Raw genomic sequence first — 6,039 nt, forward strand, 5'->3', positions numbered from 1 at the left:
GGGGAAAAAATTTCCTCACAGAAAAAGATGTAATTATATGAATTCAACTTGGCACGCTTCCACAAATTTCTGCAGTGTGGAAAAATAGGCTCTGGCTTTGAAAAGTTGCAGAAATAGAACTGTAAGCAACCTCCTCCAGTCCAGTTGTCTAGGAAGTACAGTATCTTTTTGTTATGAGTGCCTTGAACCCAGAGTTATGAATTTAATTTAACCATGTTTTAAATCTTCACACTTCAGAATGCTGACCTGCTTCTGATGTGAGGAACTGAAGTTCATTGCTAGAGTTTTTCATCGGGCTTACATTTGCCTTTCAAAGGTGCTACACTCCTGTGAGACTCGTGGGATGAGATCGAGACAGTTGTGAAAATTTCACAGAAAACACCTCTTGGCATTGACCAAAAATCATAGGGCTCAAGTGAGAATGAAGTTAGCAAAACATTTGATTCTTCCAGCTGAGGGGTGCAACAGTTAGTATGTTCAGTAATGTTTTGGGTGACTTAAAATACACATGTATGTACGTACATATGTATATATACATGGATGTATAAGGCCACAGAGATCCCTCTCTAAGTTGTTGGTGATCTTCCACAAGCAAGACTTAGGTAAATAGAGACACATACACATACCCTTGTACTTGTCCTCACACACCAGAATTCCCACCAGGGACACCCAGCTGAGCAATGTTTTTACTGAGTGCAGGTCACGCCTACTACAAATGACAAGAGTCCTCCAAAATCTCGGTTTTCCCAGCTGCTGCAGGACATGAGCAGAGGAAATCTCTACATTTGCATATTAGACCATTTTTCAATGGTTGTAATTGAAATCTAGGCCCTGCTCTTCTGAGTGTTACACAGATGCAGGGAAAGTCATGGTTCAGGCTCCAAAGATCTTCCTGCCGATGTCAATACCCGACTGAGCGTAGCCATGAAGTAGTGACCAGACGTATAGGTCAAGTCAAGGAGGTTGTCACCCAGAGCCTGGGGTCGTTGTCTCTTGGTGTGTTCAACCAAGAGAAGACACAGGAGGAAGGAAATAACATTGGTCCTTTCTATTGCCAGTAACCCTACGTCAGATATCAGCAACGACGTGTTTCTGGAGTTCTCACGTGGCCGTAGAGAGTCCCTTCGTGAGGCTCTGAGCATACGGGAAGGGAAGTATGAAGTAAAATAATGAGTGGAATTCTAAATTTGCACATTCTTTCAGAATAAGTCCCACCGGGGAGAAGCTCAAATGCTCAACTGTCCTTTCTTTCCTCAGAAGTCACAGCAAACGGATTTAAAATGCAAAGCGCGATTCTGCAGGCCCGGACGTGTAAGGAGGGGGAGGGGAGCAGAGGATAAAATGCCATCGGCGGCACGTTGCACGAGCATCGTTAGACATTGAGAAAGATATCATTAGATTAAAAAAGTGTCCTCACAGAGAAACAAAAGGCGAGCCAAGGCATGGCGCGTCAGGATTGCCCAACGCGAACTTCAGAGTCATTGCTGTTGACAATAGATGCGCGGGCAAGCTTGGCCTGGGAGAGGTTCCCCGTTGCAGGCAGGGTCCGAGCGGTGCTAACAGACGCTGCCTGTCATTCTAGCCGAATAAACAGTCAACAGGCCTCCACATCTCCCTCCCAGTTCAAGATTAATTACTCATCTAAAATGACAGCTACTGTCTAGCGCCTCAAAGTTGTCAGGCACCGTTATCGCCCAGTCACGGTTCTTCAAGGACAACTGGTTTTGTCTCTCTCGGGCGCATTTCTGAATTTGTCGGACCGCCCGATTACGTCTTTGGAAGTACTTAGTGAAAGCTGGCAAGATTTTCCTGTTTTTTTTTTTGCTGAGGCTGAATAGAAAGTAATCTCTCTGGCGTATGGAACGTCTCTCAAGACAGCTAGATTTCTTCATGCATTCAAATTATCTCTCCTGGATTCATTTTTTTAAATAACACTTTTGTAAAGAAACAAAAGCTCAGCGATGTTTGCTGCAATCTTTGCAGCATTACCTGAGAAAAAGATCGATCCTGCTAAACTCCTGAAAACTGGCACTGCAATATGAAGCTGGGCACTCATTTTTCTGGTGTTTCTTTTGTCCATTGGGTTTAACCCTTGAGTGTTACAAATTTCATTGATTCAGAATGGGCAGTTCAATGGTTAGACGAGTTGGGGTATATGGGTATGCGACAGAAAAAAAGGATCTGCTGGGGTTATTCATGTGCTTTTGGATTTGATTTACTTCCTACTTCCTTATTTAATAACTAGGTTCCTTAAGACTCCTTAAGCTTGAATGACCCATGTTTTGTTGCCGGGTCTATTCCAATGACCCCTGCCAAGACCCCTGCCCCAGTTCGTCTATCAGACAAAAATGAATCTATTCCAGGAGCTATCAGTTCCCATTATCTCTAATTGAGCCTGACAGTTGGAGACAGGCCTCATTATTTTTAATTGGGCCCTATAGTTCTAGAGTTAAATTAAACACAATTTAATGCAGATAGCTCATATACATTGGTATGACAGAGTCAAATTGTATTTTAAGTTTAATGAAACAACAGTTTTTGTTTCCAGGCTTTGATTTTGCATAGCTTTACTGCTTTGAGCTCTGCGTTATTTGAAACTTGCCTATTGCATGATGACACGGTCATTAATTAGAAGCTGACCTGATCGTGCACCTGTTGAACCTTTTCACTACATACACTTTTACACGGAAAATCATAATGTTGGCATAAGGTGGTGATGAACCGCTGTTTAGTCTCTAGTAAGCTCAGGCTGTCAGTGATAGAATCATAGAAAATGGTTAGGATGGTTTTAAACAGATCTGCAGTCACTACGTGTGCAAATATAAGAAACTCCTGCAAGTTTTTCCCAAAACTCCAGACTTAAAGTTTTGTTCAGAATTTAAAAATTATATATACCTCAGCAAGGGCATTTTTATTGCTGTCATGATGTGAACATTTCTTGTCGCTCTCAGGTACTGCTTTTCTGTAAAGACTACCTCGAATAAAGAAGGAATCAAACCGTCCTGTTACACAGGTACTTGTTGCTCTAAATACTATCAGTGATCATGCAGTGAGTTTTCATTGGGAGGGAACACACTGATCCGTGCTGATGAGGGAGCCAGCCACATCATCCTTACTCCAGTAGTCTTCAGCCATACAAGAGTTTGTAAAATCATTCTCCATGCTCTTTCTTTGCAGAACGTAATGAGTCAGCAGAGGGCTGCAAGACAAAGTCATCTTTTACTGAATCTTTCGCTTTGCCAGAGTTATGAAAGCAGGTAATCCATCAGCCATAACTCCTTTATGGATTAAGGATCTTGGAGCAAAGTTTCCTAATTATGGATGGTTTTGAGTGAATCTTGGATTTTCGGGTGCAAGTTTCCCTCTACACAGGTGAGGTTAGCAGATACTTCTTTCAAAGGACATTTCCCTTTCGTATATTTGCCTTTGTTGTAGCTCCCTCTTCAGCTTTACTTGAAGGTCAAGTAAATAAGCTACACCACGTCTCCAATGAGGTGTGATATACATAATCAAACTGGGCATTTTTTCACAAAATGTATATTTAGGAATCCAAGACAAGTATCTTTTTGTTTCGATCAGCAGGAGCTGGAGCCTTCTTAAGAGCTCAAACAGCTTGTGTTTGGCAATTATATATTGTGTGTTTAATTAACAGATACTTAATCATGAAAATTGTGTCATCAAGCCTGTAGGCTAAGATTGTCCTGGAGAGAACAAATGAGGATTACCCAATGTTTATACAGTCCCTGAGCTTTTCTAACTGCTTTCCTTGGCCCGTGTGGAGGTATCCTTTCCAGATCAAAAGTCACTTATGCCTTACTTCTCCCAGCTGCCTCTAAAGTTTCTTCTGAAGCACGTTACATCTGCAGCATAGAGTAACATCTGGATGAGCACTTCATTATCTGTCCTGCTGGACTGAATCTCTAGTTTTTTTTCCCTGCGTTGTTTTTTTTTTGAACAGAAATGCCATCACAGACGAGAGATCTGCTCTGCCTTCATTCTTCCTCTGAGAAGTGACTATCACTTCGACTTGTTTTTTTCTGCTTTCCAATTTATTGATTTTTAGGGACGCATTTTATGTTTTAGAGCAACAGTGGGGAATACTTTCCATGCCGAAAGTCTAACAGGAATCTCAAATAACAGCAGTGTGACCTACTGCCATGCACTTCTCCCATCTCCAGGGAATGCTCCTCTGCTCCAGTGCCACACGCTGCATCCCCAGCATGCCCAGTTCCTCCTCTCCCAGTGCAGGGCAGGGCTTCCCTTACTCACCGTGACCTTCTCCAGGTCTCCTGGCTTCTCTAACCACATTGCACAAAGAAACCACCCCATCTTCCTCCCCTGTTCTAGAGAGAAAATCGTGGGTATGGGGGACTGGCATCATTTCTCCCTCAAGTATTTTTAAGTGAAGTGAAAATAACTAGCAAAAAAAGGGGGTTTTTTTCAGTCCAACCAGTCACTTGAAGGTACATCTGATAGCATCTCTGGGATGAATTTTTCATGCCTACATTCAGTATGCACATGCTGCTTTAGGCAGAGCTAAATGCATGAGCTTCTCAGCTCTTCTACTCATTAGGTATTTTTGTTAGCTTTAGCTTGGCCAGCAGAAAAACCCTCTTTTCCAAGCACTGCAGGAGGTCCCTGCTGTGACAGGCTAAAATACCAAAAGATACAAGGGGTCTGTCATATGCTGTTGTCCTTTTGATTGAACTTGGAGAGAAAAGGCTTTTGTATAGCTTGTGGCCAGTTAGCCAGCACACTCCTAATATTATAGGCACAGATTTAGTGACCTGCGTGAGAAGTGAGATTGAAATAGATTTATTATGGCTTTCCATGCCCCTAGAAGCCATGTGTCTAGGTTTGGGATTTTTAATGGCTTTCTTGCATGTTAGCATTTGGGCACTGCAGAAACATGTCGAATATTCACGGCAACCGTGTGAGGGAGAGGAAGGATCATTAGTCCTATTTTACAGATGTGGAACTGCAACTTTGAGGGTGTGTTTATGTGGTAGAGCACAACGCGACAGGAAGACTGAGATGAGGTGGACTCAAGTAGCTCAGATCCTGAAAAGCATGTTAGTTTTTAGGGTTATCCTGTGTGCAGTAAGCATTTTCTGGGTAAATTTACACCAGAGGCTTTTGGCCAAGCAGAAAGCTGCATCCAGGTGTCACAAACCCGGACCCAACCTATTAGTCCTCTTTCTGTGCAGGTGTCAGCTCCCCAGGTGGGTAAATTACAGATTCGCTTATTAAATGGGTTTATCGCGCCCAGTTATTATCAGAAAATCAAGTCTCAACAGTCTGTTTAAGCCACCTGATTTTGTTTCTGTCATCATGAAATTTGTGTCTCGCACGCTGAGCCCTTCTGTGGGTGCCAGGCGGGAGACCCTGCGCCGCAGATTCCGAGCTGACGTGTGTGGAACCGGCAGAAAGTTTCCAGGAAGGGAAGATATCTTCTCCAGGAGCATAATGACCCCTTTCAGCTACGGAGTTAAAATGCTTCATGTGTCATCCCCTCTATTGTTAGCAGAGGAACAGAGTTAACAAAAATAATACTTCCATATTTGCTGTTCTAATTAACTTCTGTGTGTTCTAACACTCCAGTCGAATCACAGCATTTCTTGCTGGATAAATTTCTGCCTGAATGCTTTCCAGTTCAAGGTGAAGATTTAATCTTTGTTCCAAGAAGTTCCTCCGGATTTCAAGCGCAAACGGAAGGATATGCTCATTTTAAAATAAGTCAGTGAGAAGAACAAAGGTTGGTTGTATTGCACAGTGTCCTGTTTTGAGCTAAGCAGAACCAATTCTGTTCAGTGATTTTTGCTTCTCCATGGAAAAGATACAGGGAACATCTTGTTGGACATTATTTTTTCTATTTTTTTCCCAGAATGCCAAATCCACAAGAAAATCAAGAGACCCAGGCCATGGGAAGATGGATTTTCCTCTTCTGAATGCCATTCTGAGCAATGCCAGTAAAAATTCCAAAGTAGAACAAGTCCCATTTTACAGGTAGGAGAACTGAGGCAAGTGGTGAACTGTTCA

The sequence above is a fragment of the Apaloderma vittatum genome, unplaced genomic scaffold (assembly GCF_000703405.1).
Source record: "Apaloderma vittatum isolate BGI_N311 unplaced genomic scaffold, ASM70340v1 scaffold23721, whole genome shotgun sequence".
Taxonomy (NCBI): Eukaryota; Metazoa; Chordata; class Aves; order Trogoniformes; family Trogonidae; genus Apaloderma; species Apaloderma vittatum.